The following is an 18,000-nucleotide window of genomic DNA, read 5'->3' as shown; positions in this document are numbered from 1 at the left end:
TTATTAGGCGTGCGGAGTAAGGAAACCTGCCTAAGATCACAGTTCCAGGAGTCCCTGATTGAGTGCATGCTATTAAGGTGTGTGGTGACACACTTGTATGTGGTTTATTGAAAGTTCTTGTAGTTTCAAACCTGTTACCAAGTTAGAATTATACAGAAGTATTTTACTAATACAAGGGAATGCTACCAAGCCTATAGTAGCTGGTATTTTCCACAACTGCGGGTTTGTGAACAACAGTGCGCTTTCCATTTCTCACGAGTAACCTGACAAGTTTGGTCCCAAAAGCTTTTGGGAACATCTGTGATCTGATAATCAGCCGATGGAGACAGCAAATAGTCCAGATAGAGGAGGGATCAGACAGGTAGAAAAGCAAAGCAGACTAAGGCAGTTTTTGAGTGCATATGCGTAAATCCACAGAGCGTGACAAATAAGATTGGTGAGCTGCAGGCACAGTTACTAAGAATAATCACAGCACCATAGAAAGGTATGACGCATTATTTTATGTTAGTGTTTGCTCCTTCAAGAAGCTGTCAATCCTAATAAATAATTGTTGCATTGGATAAGTGCTTATCGTGGCCTTGAGACGTCTCAAAGCACTTCACAGGAAGTAGTGTTGTTTTGTAGGCGAACGCAGCTGCCAATTTGCACACGACAGTGTCCCAGAAACAGCCATAAAGTGAGTGACCAATTTTATTTTATTTGGAGGATTATTGGCCAAGACACAGGAGAAATTCCATTCTCTTTGTGAATAGTGCTGTAGGATTTTGAAGTCCACAGGAACACGTGGGTGTTCACTGTCTAATCCAGAGCAGCTTGTGTTGTGCTTGAATGGCACCTTCTCACACCTCATACAGGTGGAGTCCACCTGGATATCCTGCTTGTCCAGTTTGGCCCACATCTTGTCTGCCATGCATCACAAATCCTACTTGGTGTTTTTTTGCTACCTGAACAAGTTTCAATTAGCCATAAATAATCTTGCATTAACCCGTTTCAATATTATTAGTCTGAACGTTCCCTTTTCACTAAATCAGAAACCAAACTCGCTTTGGTTCTCCTGAGATATCTTATACCCTGAAACTCGCTTATCTTTATAAATTGTATGACACCTTCTCACACCCGGACAATATTCACCTGAGTCCCATTCAGTTCCCTATCAAAACCACTTAGATTTCTTTGCACAACTCGTATTACTCACCTCCTAACTCGTATCGCAGTTCCCCTCCCCTCCATCACTCCCGCACTTACCAGCTGCATTTAATCGCGGGAAACATAGTCTTGATCCGTCGACGCATGCACAGAATTTTATTCACTGGGATTCGAACGTAAATGTGCATGCAACGATGGGTCAAGACGCATTGAATCATGAGACATGTATTCTCGACCTGTCACCGCATGCACACTACAATACACTATCTGCAGATATATTAAGTACACTTACCAGCTGCATTGAGTTACAAATGTGCCGTATAGTGTATTGATTAAATCGGATTTTATATGGCTTGTATAATTTGCTTGCAACTCAGATTTTGTGTAAGTCATGTAGAGAAAGGCGCTTTTTTTCCCTGATGTTCCGGCCAATAATCTCCCCAAATAGAATTGGTCATTCACTTGTAAATTGTTTGATCAGGTTTACAATTGTTTCATAAACTTTGCCCAATCTTGGACTTCAGTTGTTTTTGGATATGTTCATGCTGACAGGAAAAGAGTGATTTTTTTTCCAAATAATATGTTTGCAGATAGTGTATTGTAGTTGTCCAAATCACTGATGTAACATTACCTGGTGTCATTGACAGCTGTCTGTAGTGATCACAAGATCATCAGAGGTTCGGCCCATTAGATCTCATCCTTCCAAATTCCAACCATACCCTCTTCTCAGTACAGCATCAAGCTGTTTCTTAAAAGAGTCCCAGCAATGCATGTAATTCAGAAATGCCAAGAAATGAGACTGTGCAGTTGCAGAATTATTTATGAGTGAATCTTTGCAATTTAACTAACTGTAAAATTTGTTTAAAGATTATATTTCAAACATGTGATATAAATAGAAGTTGCCTTTGCAAGCGGTGAAATTTGATAAACTTAGTTGTGAGATATCTGTTCAGTCTCTAGTGCAGAGATATTTATCATATCTCACAGCTGCCTCGTCTATTCTTCCATATAAAGAAATGAGATTGCAGTAAATCCAAATTGTGTTTCATTCCTTCTCCTTGTTTACTGTGGTGGACATGGTGAAGAAGCTGTACCTTTCTGAGTGTTGCCAAAACCATTAGGTTGATGGTATCTAAGTGTATCTGTATCTGGAGTTATTCCTAACTGATGATGGTTTAGATACATTTATTTCCTAACTTTACCTCATGGGGGTAGGGTTGGGGGAGTGCAGGTCAGGAATCCAGTCGTGATCAGGGGACGCTACAGTCAAATATCAAGTGGCCTCTACTGGAAAGTGGTTAATGTGTGTGAGGAGAGGACTTAGCTGTATTGCCTCTATGATGGATATGATGTTCAAATATGAAGACTGGTGCCCCGGGTCAAGTGCAGGAGTTTGCAGAGCTCTATGTCAGTGTGAGTCATTGCCTTCAGGAGAGGAAGGGCGCGCTGAAGGGAAGCTTGGCAGTGGGTGCTGGCATTAAGCAGCGAGGAACCACTTGTAGCTGTTATGCAAAAACAGAACCGTATGGAGAGAAAAACCTATAAATCGAGCCTGATTTACGCACACCAGAGGGGTTTTGGCATGAATCCAGGCCTCAACAGGTCTGAAGCTTGAAACCATAGCATGTGTCTGTTGGGAGATTGCGCTCAATGCAGTCTCTCAGCAAGCCTCAGTGAGTCTCTAGCCTGCATGGCATTCAGTTCCTCCTCATCACCTGGTTTAAGTAGTGTCATTTTTCTAGAGCTGATCTGGAGCTAAACAGCTCAGTCTGCAAGTTTCTGTCAGTCTATGGTGATTTAATTTGAGTGCATTAGTTCTGTTTTTCTGTATTTGAATCACAGTAAGTAATTGTCCCTTTACTCTGCCAGTGGGAATAGTTGTTAACTCCCGAAAAAATAGTTAAAGTAACATTTTTCCTTTGGGATCTGTTGTAAAAGGAATTACGATTAATTTTCACATCCTTCTGTTCTGTCACCATCATTATTTTTTTTAGTGTGATTAGGATTAGGCCAGAGGGAGAGAAGGTCTGATGGTGAGAAAGAGTTTGTAAAGCCCTTGTTGGGGGGCTGGGGGAGGGTTGGAATCGTAGAGGGCTTGGAGGAAGGGAGGGAGATGTGAGAGGAGAGGGTAAAGAGGAAATGGTCAGAGATTAATTTTATAATCTTAAAATTGTTAAGATTAAGGGCAATCCCACTCTCCCCGGGGTTGGTGATTCCATTCACATCTGTAATGTTGGTCATAATTAGTCTTGGATAAGATTTTAACCACGCTTGTCCTCAGACGTGATAAGGTGCTATATGAAATGCAAGGATTATCATTATTGGGGGGAGGACCTGGGTTGGGTGATCAATCTTCAACTCTGAGAAAATGTTTGAAGGATCTTGTGATTACAATTGTGTGAATTTGGCTTCAATCTGCTGTCAACGTCATTGACTCCTGTCATTGGAAGGAGGACAAGGTGAGAGGTCGGGGGGGGGCGGAGGTGGTTAGGGGCAAACCTGGGGCTAAATTGATAGACAGAGGCTACATGATTTAATCAGTGTAAAGCACTTTGATACATCATCCTATTTGAAAGGCACTGTATAGATGCAATAACAGTGAAATAACATCAACTTGATTTATGTAGCACCCTTCACCCTGGGGTAGCATCTCAGAATGCTGAACAATGGCATTGTTTGACACTGAGACCATTAATCAAGGCCCAGATTTAATAATAAATATTGTTGCATGTGATAAAGTGCCCTATCACGCTGTTGACATCTCGAAGAGCTTAGCAGGATGCACTATTAAATGTGGTATTTGTGGGCAGGTGAGATTACCAATTTGGACACAGCAATGCTTCACAAACAGCCACGAGGTGAATGGTAAATTGTATCTGGGGATTGTTGATGAAGTCGCTAGGAGAAACTTCCTTCTCTTCAAACAATGCATCTAACCTGGCGGACAGATCCTTGGTTTAACATCTGATCCAAACTCCACCACCTCCCACAATAGATTGTTTTCTGAATTAGAGTATCAGCCTAGACTGTGAGGTCAAAGTCCCAATATCGGGTTAAATAAAGAGAGACACTCTAACTTAAAGCAGTTGGCATTGCACTCCCTAACAGAATTGGATAAGTATTTGCTTGGAATGGTATTGAACAATTGAAGGGACAGGTTTAGGCTAAGATGAATATTGCACAGGCAAAGCGGTTTCTTTACTTTTGCAGATGGGGTAAAGAAATGTTGTCTTGAGGCAAGATTCCACTGACTCAGAACAGTGGAAATAATCTATTGCTATTGGTTGTATTACTTTAATTATCATGTAGCATATCAAGAGTCTAGTTTAGAATATGCTGCAGTGATTTTGTCAGTGTATCTGCCACAACATGCTGTGTAGTTTAAACAAATTACATACAATAAACAGCAAATCATACACCGCAATTGGATTGGAATTGGCCAGCAAGTAGAACATGGTGGTAAATGTGAAAGTTGTCTGTGGGGTAGTGACTGATAGAGTTCCCAGGAATTGTTCTGTAGTTCCTATTATTTACAGATGAATCAGAGGAGAGCATGGGTTTTTCTGACTTTTATTCATGCCAAACTTTGTGGGGAGGTGCGAATAGTGGAAATAAGCACCAATTCTGTAAATCAATGGAGGTTTTTTTTAGTCAGACGATTGTCTGACATGTATATAAACCCATCACAATGCTTAAGAGTATCCAAACCAGATGGAGAGTTCCATGTACACTACCTACATGTAGACTGTGCAGAGGAGTGGATGTGGAGCATTAAATTTTATCTGCATCTCTCTGCTCAAACAACTGATCTATCTATGTCCCCGTAAAATTGCTTACAATTTTCCACACTCCCTATTTTTGTCTACTTCTAATCTATCTCAAATGGATTCCTATGTTCCAAAACGTTCACATTAGACTGTTAAAGGTGATGGAACATGATCCCATCAGTCTGCTGGATTCAATCCAGGTCCTCAGTGACCATGCCCTCACTAGGTGCACCATCCAGTGTCTGAGCGCAGGCCGAGATAGTGTTCCTGCGCAAGGGTTACTGTCCCCAAAGTCAATATAAGAACAATCTCCTGAAGTTTTAACGTCCTAAAAATTGTTGTCTTCTATATTTAATTCTTGGGTTTGGGTAGCATGTTCTTGTACATAGGTTTTACTCCATGAGTAACATTGTCTCTCTTCTATTTGGGTTTTCCTCATCCTAGTAAAATCTGGAGCTCTGACAATCAATTTAATCTGCTTCTCTCAAAGGCCGAGAGTACCACTTTCGAGGTTTGTCTTTTATGTGTCTACCATTGCAAGATTTAAATGGTGGAAACTTCACTGCTGAAATTGCCTGAAACAGTCTTTGTAGTCTTGTGTTTCTTCGTCAGCAGTTTGCAAGTTTTATGTTAGATGATGCACCAAAACATTGACTTTGGTAGACACACAACCTCATCCTGTCTGGTCTGTAATTCCGCTTATTTTTAGCCAAGTGGCTTTACCAGATTGTGAATTTTTAGAAATTTCTATCTTTTGTTTCCGCTTATTTTTTTACTGATGTGATCTATTGCCAATACCCTTCACTTGTCCTGTAGTATCATGCATGATACTAGCCAAGAGCATGGCAAAGACCTGCTTGCTAGTTTCTGCTAATGCTGTAACAGAGTGTGAGCAGTTGAATCTGCTTTCAATTATCCTGTGTACTTCCTAGGTTTGACCATCCAACAGATGTGATATCAAGGAATCCAGACTAACATAAAGGCAAAGCCTGACCTTTTTTTAAAAATAATTGTGTTTGCCTTGTCCCAAATTCATATTAATTGGCTGCTCACCTCAATGTTTATGGGAAGATGCTGCATTGTTTGCCAACATAACTTTCACTCTGTTTCTTCTTGATCATATTTTGTTGTATTGAATGGACGTACCAGGTTTGCACAAACACCCTGCAGTGGAGAAGTAACTGTGTTGGAGAGTAACAAGAAGTCTTTCATCATTAGTATTTCCCCAAATCCACTCTGACAATGCTGTTTTTCAGTCTAAATTCCTCCTAAACAAAGGATGTTTACACTGAACTTTGGAAACAAGAGAGTATCAGAGAGACCAGTGTATCAGATACATAATGTAAGGAAACTATCCAATTGTGTTTCTGGTTACTATCCATTTGTGAAAGTTTATCTGGATATCTAGAGGTTTGGTATTGGAAACTAGAAAAAGTTCTCCCCAGATCAGCAAAACGGGACATTATACTGTAGTTGTGATTCTTATTCAGTTGAAAAAGTTCCATAAAAAAGATTCCACACAACTTATATTGAGACAGTCAAAAGTCTTGCAAAACAGTCAAGTTGCCTAAAATTTGGGCTCTATGCCGAGGACCCTGGCTGACAGCCATGAATCTCAATGATGCAAGCTTTCATATGGCTATCTGCCCATAGCACAAACTACCAATATGTGATTCCCTTTCCTTCTTGCTGTTTTGGAGAAAGATAGAGCCTCGCACATGGCATACATTTGTATTAACTCCTCAGGGTCTAGCTAGGAAGGTAAAAAAGACAGCATCCAGCAGCGGTCTGAGTGCCAGTGAGGTACCCATTAAATTGCAATAATCCCAACTAGGCTGGCATGGCTGCACACAGCAGTGTCCCACAACAAATTTGTACTTGTTTGACCTTCCAGAATTCTGCAGCCTGTGTGTCTCCCGCCCCAAGCTCCACAAGCCAATCCTTGCTCGATTCCGTGAGCTTCCCTCATCCCCAGCAGATAAAATTCAACATCTCGTTTTCAAATGCCCTGATGATCTCAACCTACCCTACTTCTGTGACCCTACTCCGCTAACCACTCCCTCCATTTAGCAAACTGCTTCATGTCCTACTAAATAGTACTAATCCTTGATTCGATCTAGCACTTTATCACATTGTCGAGGCATCTCAATGCGGTTCACAGGATATCCTATAAAATGGATTGACTGTATTTTGGGGTGAAATGCAGCAGCCAATTGTGCTCAGCAGTGTCCCACAAACACTGTCTCGATGTGGAGCTTGAACCCACAACCTTCTGCCTCAGAGGGGAGAATACATCCGCTCTGCCCTACTACTAATATGCGAGGTGTCAGCCATTCTGCTGCTGCTCTAGAACTTCATCCTGGAGTCTCTCCACTTTGTCCTCTCCCTCCTCACCTTCAAACCCCTGCATAAAAATCTTTTTTTCCGACAGTACTTTTGGCTACTTTCCCTCTTCAACTTCCTGCTCCCCAGCTCAGGTTGCCAGTCAGTCGTGAAAGGCGTTATCTAAATGTCATTTGTTATTGTTTTTGTGTTTCACATTTCCAACTCTGAGAAACAAACTTCACTTGTGACCACGTGAATCCGGGAAACGCTTGGGAATCTGTTGTTGATCAACTCTTTAGCTTTGTTGCATGCCTAACGTATGAACCACTCTTGTTAATGGAAGATTGACCAAGAGCTGTGAGTGTTATGTGGTCCAGTAACATTCTTTTCCTTGCACAGCTAGATTACCTTTTACTTCCTTCAACTGATTGTCAACAAAGCTAAAGCCATCCTATTCATCTTTAGTTCTACTGCTCTCTCCTGCTCTTTGAGTCATTGTGTAACCTTGGTGCTTTGTTTGACTCCTCGTTTCACCCACAAGATACACAGTCAGTTCACTTTACCTAATTTTGTGAAGAGCTTTGAGATGTCTCAAAGACATAATAAGGCACTATATCAAATGCAAGGATTATTATTATGTGAGGTGTCGAGCGTGAAAGCAGCCGATCAGATCAGTAATAATGAACTGAGCACAATGTGTCTTTCCTTTTTCTAACTTTATTTTAATAAATCTCATTGAAGAGCCCTGGGGTAAACTAGTCTCAAACCATTGCAAAACAAGTCTCAATGTAGTTATACTCGATTGTTAAATTAACTTGTAGGAACATTTCCTTAGATTTATACACCTCAGGGCACAACTCGGTACCTTAATTTCTGAGCGACACTTCACTAAACTTGATTATCAAATGAATTTAAAAGCTGCTGGGAACGCAAGTCTCTGCTGTGCTTGTGTTTAAGTGGATTTTGAAGTGCAGTTTTGCAATAGTTTTACCTTCTGACATAAAGCACTGGGCGACGGCTTTCAGCCACCTCAGCCCTACTCCTCCTAACTTCCTCCTATCTTCCTCCTCTTTTTAAAATCACTTTGAGACCTTATCCCTAAGTGAAACATTACAATGAAATGTAAATTTTTGCTGCTTTTGTTTTGCTCTCCCTACTTTTAAATACCTCTCAAAACAGATATTTTAGACTGTGTTCCTTTGGCGAAAATATCTTTAAATTTGCTTTTGCTGTTTGGTGTCAGCACTTTGAGACGGGCACTCCACAGGACGGACACTAAACAAGGCAAAGTCGTTGATGATGAAATTTGACTGTTGGTAAAAGGTAATTGCTCTACAGATAATTTTTCACTTTGAGCTTTAACACTAAGAATGTTTAATATTTGCCAACAATGTCTGCTCTGATAAAAGATAGTACTATAAAACTCAATTGTTTTATGGTTTTATTGAGTAATTTGTACTTTGGACTGATGTTTTTTGTTTTACTGTACATCAATCACTTATCTGTGTGCCCAACTATACAGTTGCTGTTCTTGTATCTGATACAGCAACTATAATGTCTAAAGATTTCAAGCACTTCATGATAATTACAGTTGAGTGTAGTGACTTGCTGACTGTATTTTGTCAGCAAGTGCAGCAGCCAATTTGCATACAGTAATATGGCACAAACAACAAGATGATGAATTGTATCTGGAGAATTTACACAAAGATTTAGTTAATTGTGTACAGCTAACGTTACAAGATCAAATAATCAAATTGGCAAGTGGAGAAATAAGTAGATTTCATCCCATTGCACAATGGAATTACTGTGTATGAGCTACCAACTAGTCTCACTCCCTCTTATTAGTAATACACCTCAATCTTTCCTTGCTACTGCTGAGGTAATGATCTGACAGCAGCATGGAGACGAGGAAAACAAGGGATGTTTACAAGACTTCAGTAAAACCATGGCATTCACTAAATTAATAGTGCATTGAAATGACATAAGAGTCAGTAATGGGAGACAGCTGCACATTCTAATCTTAGTGCATTTGTATCCAAGGATCTACAGAATTTCTGTTGAATGAGAAATTGCTGGTTTTTGGTAAGACCACAAATGATATAGTGCTGAACACTGTTATTTCTGATAAATAATATGCAGCGCTTTACAGTGTAAAATTGCTCTAAAATCCCAGATCACGCTATCTGGCATCATAGCCAAACCATGCTGGTACAACAACAACTTATATTTATAGAGGCTTTCGTGCAGGAAAATGTTTCGGACTGCTTCACAGTAGCAGGGTTACACGCCGAACTAGGAGGAAGGGGACGTCAATTTTTGACTATTGGTCAAAAAGTAACATCTTAAGGTAGAGATAGGTGAGGCAGAGGGAAAGAAGCAGATAAGATGTTTTGGGGTATTAATGATTGAACGCTTGGCTATCTATGGTGTCGTGAATGGGGTGAGGAGCATGAAGCAGGCATGTGTTGGCTGAGCATAGGGGCAGGCAAAGGAGTGGGGGTATGAGGATGTCAGGGAGATAGGGAGGTGTTCAGGCATGAAGAAATTTGTATGTGAGGGTTGAAATTGGTTAAAGAGATGGGGAACCTGGGGAGCCTGGTGGTGATTGGGTAATATGTGGATGTACGCAGGTAGAACAATAATAACCTTACATTTGGTATAGTGCTGTTCACACTGGGAGGACATCCCAAGGCACTGCGCATGATCTACTGTAAAGTGCAGTGACTATATTTGTTTTGGGCATCCATCATATGAAAGGGGTAAGGGCAAACGGATGGGACACTGGAATTAAAAGATCTGGCAACATCTAATAAAATAGTGCAACAGGCTTGATGGGCTGAATGGCCTCCTCGTGATCCTGTTTTCCTATGTCCCTATCCTGAACTGAAGTATCAGTAAAAAAATCTACGTTAGGGTTTGCGTAAACAAAGTATTGGTTTTGTTTCATTGGATTTTATGATTTGTTCTACATATTGTCATAGAATCAGAAAGTGGCAGCACAGAAACAGTCCACATGGCTCATCGGGTCTGTGCTGCTCAACTACTTTATCCCACAGGCCACCAAGTGCAATCCCACTCTCCTGTTTGTTTCCTGTACTCTTTAAGCATCTATCTAGTCGCCTTTTAAAATGATCTACTTAATCTAACTAATTACAGTTATCACACCGAATTCCACATTCCTGTTTATGATCACCTTAAATGTGTCCTGTCTTGTATCAGCCATTGGAAATAATCTGTTATTTATTCTATAATAACCCTTCATAATCTTTAAAACATCTTTCCTCAACCTTCACTGCTCCAGTGGTTAAAAGCTCCCAATTTCTCAATTTTTTTTCATAATTGAAAATCACTCAATCCTCAAAACATCTATGAATCTGTTATCCCCTTTTCAATTATTTTTAGTTTCTTCCTGTATTGGAATGCCCACAGGTATACAAGTTCCAGTACAATTTCAACATCACTTCATTGTTTTTTTTAATTCTGAGTCTGAATATAAAATCAATGATTCCAATCAGCTTCTGCTGATGTATCTAAACACGTTGAATTTATTTCACTGATCTTCGTAAAAAGCTTCATACTTAGCTCTATGACTAGTATGAAACAGGATTGACTAAGGCTTTGTGAACGGTGAGGTTCCATCAACATTGGGTTTGTTGACCTTTTTTGAAATGTATTCATTTTACTTCTCTTCCTGTCTTGTGACCTTTGGTTTGTGTACATTTGCAAGCAATCCAGGCTTCTCCATTCCCATTCATGGCAACAGGAAACCTGGTGTAAGTGATGTATGACTGTTACAGGATTGCGAGTTCCTATCACATTGTGGAAGCCAAGTACGTGAAACTCCTGATGTCTCCACAGGGTAGTAATGAGCCATACAGAACACAACTTACAGATTCTGTACTGATACCACTTTCTTTGTGAGTGAAATCAGGCATCTCCTGCACATGTGCAACATGCAGGAAGTTTGATAGCCAACCTGACCCAGATGGTGGCTCCACAGCTTGCATTAGCCAAGCTATTAAGTTCAAGTGTAGGGTTGAAGGACCCAGGGCCTCAGTGTGGTACAGGAGGCTTTATTTGTGAATAGACTATTAGACAAATGAAACTTTGTAAAAGCGCTGTTCTAACCACAGCTACTTCAGCTTTGAAACGGAATGGATAATTTTCTAATGCAGAACTGGGTTACCAAGTGATGGGAGATAAGTGATCAGCTTTTGTTCTCTGAAGTGCTGAATAGAATGACATTGGCTTTGTGGCGGGTGGGAAGAGAGAGCCACATCGCACCAATTAATGTGTCTGCATTAACCACAAGACTGCAGAGCATGAAACAAATGCTTGGCACAGTTTAGACTTTCCTCAATCTCTTTTACTGTTTTTCACTTTTGTCAAATTATCTGAAAGTTACAGGCTTGATTTCATGCTCATTACGTGAGGTGTGTGAAATGATGTCTTTTTACTTCATATCGAGGTGTACAATTAAAGCAGACAAGAGTTCTGGGGCTAAGTGAGGCTTTGTCTAAGGGAACCGGTCAGCAATCCCCCATTACAGCAATTATCAGGGCCCTGAAAGACGAGACAGGGCTGTCTCTATTTGTAGTAACCATTAGACTGTAACCTCTTTTGTGAGTCTGTGTGTAGATGAAGAGGAAATTAACACAACATAATGTGTTCAATGAAAATACCGTTAAAGATTTGCATTGTGACAGCCCTAGTGACAGACTGTGGTCTGGGAGGAGGGGCCTGTGATCTGGTGGGGGAAGAGGGGTCTGGAGGAGGGTCTGGGGTCTGGGGGGAGAGACCTGGGAGGAGCACTGCCAATTTGGCCAGTGTCTCTTGGCTCAGCAAAGGCTGGCTGCTGTGTATGTGTACTTCACTGTGCTGCTGGAATGGTGAGAGTTAAGCCGCCATTGTCAATCTGTAAAGTTTATTACCCTTTTAAAGATTAACCAGGTGTCTGGAGATGTTAAAGTGTAAAATATAAATAACTTCAGGGGCAGTGGGGAAGGGATCACGCATCCTACAGGTAACCTATCTTTTGGAAATAAGAAAACGTATCCCGAGGTTACTGTCACACCCCAACTTGTAAACTGTATTATGTAAAGTCTGTTTGTATTGAGCTTATTACTGGTTTATGAGGCTATCAGTACAACCTTTTATCATTAAAAAGTTTAGTGATTTCAGTTACAATGTAGGAACGAATGCTGAAGCCAGTGTACACAGACATTGAGCAAGTCAGTCAAGACTCCATGCTTGTCAATCAATCATGATTTGACTTCAGATTGGACTCTTCCACCGTACCTACGGTCACCCACCTCCACCTTTTCCTGGCTTAAGGACTCCGAGATGCTACCCCACGTGAAGGTCACTATGTAAATGGAAGTTCTTGTTGAAGTCTATATGAGAAACTTGTTGAACCTAAGCCTGTGGGTGAAAACGCAAACCTTTCTACTCTCAGCAAGAGACCAAATGACTTTGTAGTTAGTGTTCAGTGATGTGTTGGTACAGGTTACCAGCACGATGAGCCAATGACGTTTTATTCTCTGATGTGTAATGCATCTCTCAGTATTGACTTTAATTTGTACCTGAAGCCAGAGGATATGGAAGCAATGGAAGAGCAAAATAACCCAGATCTTGCTGAGCACTAACTACAACAACAACTTGCATTCATATAGATCACTGCCAGATCCTTGATTTCTTCTCACTTTCTCTGCCAGTGACATCATGTCCAGCTGTGGTATTGACAAGATTTGAAGCTTTTGAGACTCTTGTCGCACCATGTGACAATTATAGACCTATACACCAGCTTTGCTCAAGTGAGGAGGTTGATTATGAGCATGATGGAACCCTAAGGAAAGGACATTGTATTATAAGCTACAGTACCACACCGTGTCATGTACAGTTTGCTCTCACATTTCAGGATACTGCAGAGATCTGCAAACTCTAGGCTGGCTTGAGTTTTGTTTAAGTGGAGCAGACACAGCTGGTGGCAATTACTTGCTGGTAGTAAGTCCGTTAGGAAATATTTAGTGGGTTCAATAAGTCATTCCATCTTGCAAGATGGAAACAAGCTTGCCCGCAAAATACACACAGTCACATCACTTTACAATATATTTTGTGAAGCACTTTAAGATGTTTCAGTGGCATAAGATGCTATTATCAAATTCAAGGATTAATTTTAAAAGATTTTACTTAGGGTTGTGGGGACAGAATGGTACATGCGTGTTCGATCTGTTCCTCTATATCAGGGGTGTCCAACATACATGACCTAGTTGAGAGACCCCGCAGTGGAGCGAACAGCTGAGAAGATTGACCTCGTCAGGAGGAGATGCAGGTGAAAGCTGGACATGATAGATTCAGTTAGAATCATAGAAATATACAATACAGGAGGCCATTTGCCCAATCAAGTCTGGAAGTCTCAGAGCAAGCTCTTCCCTCAATCCCATTGCCCCGTCCTAACTTTTCAAACCTCACGCTCACACCTTTAATCTTGTTGTCTACTTGAAACATACAGTAGACTCTGATGCTACCACCTTACTTGGCAGGGCATTCCACATCCTAACAACTCTGTGAAGAATTTCTTCTAAGCTCTCCTTTCGCACTTCTTTGACTATATTATAGCTATGTCCCCTAGTAACTGATTCCCCTATCGGTGGAAATAACTTCTCCATATTTACTCGGTCAAATACCCTCAGGATTTTGTACGCCTTCACCAGGTCGTTTCTCAATCTTCTCTGTTCCACTGAAAACAATTTCAGCTTATACAATCTCTCCACATCACTATTTTGTTGATATTCAGAAGGAAGGGTCACTCAGGACTTGACGTCTAAAAGGCCAGGCCATCTGTCAGCATCTTTAGATCTCCCTTTTGACTCCTTACTGCTCTTTATTATATCAGTGAAGCAATTGTTTGTCATGTCAACAGCAATATCGCTTGTCCTAATGATGTTTGAGATGAATGGCCTTTTCTTGTGTTTTTGACTTGAATTTGATTTGAGAGGAGAGTTGGTTTTCGCAGTTTGGGTTACACACTGTTCACAGCAGTGTACAGTTGTACCAGAATGTCAAACAGTTAGTTTATCTCTGCAGCCTGCAGCCAGTGTCAGCCATGATTCATCAGATAACTCCAATTAGCACTTCCTGACTTTCCAAAGGATGTGTTGTATTTCCCTTCAGCCTCATAAAGACTGATTCCGAGAGTCACGTATCAGGTGTACACCAAGCAGGCTTCAGAGAAGTGCAAACAGTGTTCTTTAGAAATGTAGATAATTGCACTTTGTTGGCTGCCTGAAGTGTGATATTTACTAAATTAAAACTGCCTCTTAGACTTAGCACAGGCTGTTCCCAATCACGTCCACTTAGCTCTGAAAGGTCCTGCATTTGTCCTCCATAACCTGTGATGTTGTTTCCGACACGGGCTAAGGTAGTGCTGCAACTCCGTGTTTACAAGAATCCTTACGTTTGATACAGTGGCTTATCACATCACCAGACCTTGACTAAGTGCGTGACAGGATCTTACTGTAAACTGTAGTCCAGTGGTGGCCAATCTTTTTGATTCTATGAGCTTTCCCCCCTTCCCCTCTCCTCCTTTCCCCCCCCCCCGCCCCCCCAACCCCAGCTCAGGTCTGAAATGCTGTTCTCTGTCCAGCGCCTTAGGACGTCCTCCCAACGTGAAAGGCGCCATACAAATGTAATCTTGTTGTTATTGTTGTATTGTTAATTTGTAATTGTGTTTTTCATTGAAAGTCTGAATATACTTAGCCTTCATGATACCGTCCTGAGACATTGCTGACCTGTATTAGGGCTCTGTGTTACAGATAATGTGTTGTGTGGCTGTTCACAGTGTAGCTGTAGTTAGTGGCATTTTGGCAAACTATGTAAATTGTTCGCTATTCATTGGATACATTCTGAAGAGCTAACACATTGCCTTGACAGATATTTCTGTAATAGTCCTCCCTTGTGGGGTTGAGAGCCACTTTTAACTACAGCTGTTGCTGTGTCTGCTTTAGCAGTGATATCACTCAATATTCTGTGTAGTGTAGGCCACATGAGAATGCTTCTGTGGCTGTATATATCAGTGCGGAGACCGAGAGCTTAAATTTAACCTGAACACGTGTTGGTCTGTACTGCTATCTAGTCTTTCCCACTCACTGTGCTGTATCTGACCTGGGGGAGAGGGAGATACTCTGGGGTTCCCGAAGAGTGGGGTAGGATGGCTGAAGCTCAGCCAACATTGGACTGGGATGTGAAGCAGAGAGGCCAGGGCAAACCAACACTGAGTTGAAGGTAGCCAGGAAATGTGTGGGCTGGCACCGATACCAAGCCTTGTCGGGAGCCAGGTGCTGAATGGTGACTTCAAGTAATGTTTAGTTACAGACGAGATGTGTTTAGGTGACTAATGTTAGACATTACAGGAGACAAAGACTTGGTTTTTCAACTTACTAAATGGCTTAGATGTGATAAGGTGTTATATCAAATGCAAGGATTATTATTAGATAGCAGGCAGTTGTGTCTAGTAGCTCTTACTGTGTCATGCTACTGTACATAATGGATAGAAGCCAACGCTTCTCTCCTGTGGGTGCTTGTGCCTGGTGTATCTCAGTGCGTGTGTTGTGTACTTGTAGCTCACTGTAAAGAGAGCTGATATTTGAGAGCTGTGTTGCTGATGGATGGTTCAGCATTTCCAGTGCAGCTGTTGTGTAGATGGCACGCTGGTCTCATGTAACACAGACACACTGTGCTAGCCATTGACATTGTGCAGGGTACCTGCCTGGCATGCTAATGTGCATACCTCACCTGTTCCCTTCTCTACAGCAGCACGGTCTAATGCAAGTGTTGGGGTTATTCAATAAGCATCCCAGATGGAAACGGGTATCATTTAACTGAAACTTTGTCCACCCTTTCTTTGTGTTTTGATAGAATAAGCTATTGTGTTCACCTCTATCTTGCAGGATGTGATGTGTATGTCCTATTGTTGGACATCGCAGAAACAAATTACTGTAAATCAATCGTTGACTGTTTTATACTAAAGTTTGAGCTGTCAGTGACAGGTGGAAGATTTTACAATCATGTCACAACGGGAAATTGGAAAATTGTTTTGCTTTGTAATTATAGACAAGTTAGATGTCTGTGTGTTTAAATGTAAAACCCAGGCACTACTGAATGTGAAGTAACTCTCACTGTGAGAGCAGCAAGGTGGTAACAATGCCTGATGCTTGTGGCTTCAGTATTATACCAGAACGAGAGGACCTTCTGATTGCTTTTCAATACAGCTGAAGCCATTGGAATTTTGCAATTTGGCTTCTCTTTCAGCAGAGAGAATGGCTGTGATGGAGTGCTCGCACCGTGGATATGTTTTGTGCCCCAATGATCTGCAATAATGGTTGGCAGGGTGTTGCAGCTGGAGTGTTTTCTCTAGAGCAGAGGAGTCCTACTGTTTAACACTTGTACATTGTGATTTTCTAATGAAGGGCAGGTGGTGGCACAGACAGGCTTGGCATTTCTGCTTGATTACCGCACTAGAACAGCAGTATACTGCCTCATTGGCATCAAAGTGTTATGACGTTCCCTGACACTCCCTCCCCTTCCCGTCATCCCTTGTTGGGGTGAGATGCAGATCCCTCACTACCAGTTACTGAGACCAATGTTGAGGCAGCACTACTGGTTTGGTACAACTCGGGGAACCTCATAGATAAAGGTGTACAAATTCTAAATGAGATCCAAAAAGTAAACCCAGATCAGTACTTTATCATGGCAGTAGAACAAGGGGACACGGGTTTAGAGTTGAAAAGGGCAATTTCAGGACAGACACTAGGAAGGTATTCTTTACCCAGAAGTTAGTTATTGACTAGAACAGAGTTGCCAGGAATGGGGGGTTGAGGCCAGGACACTGAGACTCATTTGCTGTGATGGGGGAATTGGTAGGGCAGGGTGTGTGGGGGTGTGTGTAGGGTGGATGTGGTGAGTGCAAAGGAAATAACTTACAATTCTGTAGTCACTCATGATCATGTTGAAACACTTCGGGGTGCGTGAGTTACAGAGGAACAGAAGGGGGTTATTTCTTTCAGCCTTTCATGCTTGTTTATTACAAAATGCTAAATTTTTAATCCTAGTTCACTGTTTTTTTCTGCATTCTTCCATGTATCTATCTCCCTTTTAAACCTCTCCATTGTTTCTGCCTATATAGCTTTTTTGACATTGTTTGTGAAGAAATGTTTCCTGATCTCACTTCTAACCATCTGTGCTCTAGTTTATGGATTGTCGCCTTGTTATGAATCCTTCTACTGGTTATCCACTTTCTAACTTATTAATTTGCTTCATTATCATCAATCAGTCACCCTGGAACCTCCTCAGGGATAGAACCCAAGATGCCCCAATCTCACTTACAGCAAGGCATCTTACTTCATCTCATCATTATAATGCTGATATGTCTCTGGAAGGCTATAACCAGCTGAATGGCCTCCTCTGTGGTCTAACTTCTCTGATATTTTAGTTATTGCTGATCTGTTGATCGGTGTTTGATTATCTCTATAAATGCCCTTGTCCACACTTCACTGCAGACTGCATTTAAGCATCAGTTGTACTTGGTGTAGGAGCAGGCCTTGAGGTAGCACAAGCTTTGCGTGCCCACATTTCACAGGCTCTACTATAACAGCAGTAACTACTTAGAGATTTGATGTCTGTAATTTCATCTTGGGTATTAGGTAACCAATTATAAACCAACCATGCTTTGCTCTTGTGGTTTGACATCAGATGAGCACCTCAG

General features: G+C 41.4%; 1 protein-coding gene across 2 annotated transcripts in view; it reads left to right on the top strand.

The window, feature by feature from the left end:
• Positions 1-18,000, top strand: part of LOC103189937 (vitamin D receptor) — a 44,014-nt gene that overhangs the window by 4,272 nt on the left and 21,742 nt on the right. Inside the window, exon 2 of one of the 2 annotated variants that reach the window (XM_007910508.2) lies at positions 8,482-8,561. The exons of the other annotated variant lie outside the window; for it this stretch is intronic. The gene's annotated coding sequence lies outside the window, so the exon portion shown is untranslated. The remainder of the gene's footprint in view (positions 1-8,481; positions 8,562-18,000) is intronic. 2 annotated transcript variants of the gene reach the window in all.

The sequence above is a fragment of the Callorhinchus milii genome, unplaced genomic scaffold, assembly GCF_018977255.1.
Source record: "Callorhinchus milii isolate IMCB2004 unplaced genomic scaffold, IMCB_Cmil_1.0 Scaffold27, whole genome shotgun sequence".
In the NCBI taxonomy this organism is placed as follows: domain Eukaryota; kingdom Metazoa; phylum Chordata; class Chondrichthyes; order Chimaeriformes; family Callorhinchidae; genus Callorhinchus; species Callorhinchus milii.
Note: the sequence above shows the minus strand (reverse complement) of the source record. Positions and strands in the feature narration are given on the sequence as shown.